Source organism: Silene latifolia, chromosome Y (genome assembly GCF_048544455.1).
Source record: "Silene latifolia isolate original U9 population chromosome Y, ASM4854445v1, whole genome shotgun sequence".
NCBI classification, from domain to species: domain Eukaryota; kingdom Viridiplantae; phylum Streptophyta; class Magnoliopsida; order Caryophyllales; family Caryophyllaceae; genus Silene; species Silene latifolia.
The window spans coordinates 180,772,776-180,773,700 of record NC_133538.1 but is presented as its reverse complement, the minus strand read 5'-3'; positions in this window follow the sequence as shown (position 1 = coordinate 180,773,700).

Here is a 925-nt window from a genome sequence, read left to right as displayed (position 1 = left end):
AAGAAAGAAATACAATAATTATAAATTACAATAACGAAAATTACATTAATTACATTGAGATAGGCGATTTATGTCGAAAATACCTTTAAAACGGATGATTTGAGAAAACGAATAAAAGAATGAAAGAAATAAATTAACGAACAGGAATTAGCGTGATATTACGAATAATAGCTAGTTAATACGTGGACTAATTAAACTAGGTCAAGGCAGAAACGGAGTTCAGGGACAGAAATCATCCTGGAACAGGCGCAGCAGAGACTGCGCCCTCTGGAAGAGGCGCAGCGATTCTTTGCGTGCGTCTGTTCAAGGGTGAGTTAAAGGCCGTGGTTTTAAGCGCAAATCGTTAATGTTAATTGGTAATTTTATGGATCGATTACATTATTTACTCGGATGAAAGTAATTAATACTTTTATTACATGTCAATGATGGTCAAGAAAGCGATAAACATGGATGAGACGGATGCAAACGGATTATTTACATGAAATAATGATGGAAACATTAATGAGTCCTCTGTTGAAATAAGTCAATTAGGCTAAATATGACGGATATACAACGAATATGCGAATAAGCAGATGAAAATTATATCAATGACGAATTCTTTAAACTCAATATGAACAAATTGAATCTCTAAAACCCGGGTTTGAATTTAATGACGAAAACCCGTAAATATGAATTATAAGGGATTTAAGTCGGATTTATGATGAATTGAACATATTAATGAATGATGAATTATGATACGATATACATGTGAATATTAAACTATTGTGATGAAGAATTAAAGAAAATAAACGAAACAAATAACAAACACACGAATTACGAGAGGATTTAAGAAGAAGAAAAGAAGCGAGGCTGCGGCGGCCTCACGAAGAGGCGCAGCAGAAGCTGCGCTCCTTCGAAGAGGCGCAGCGATTCTTTGCGTCTTTTC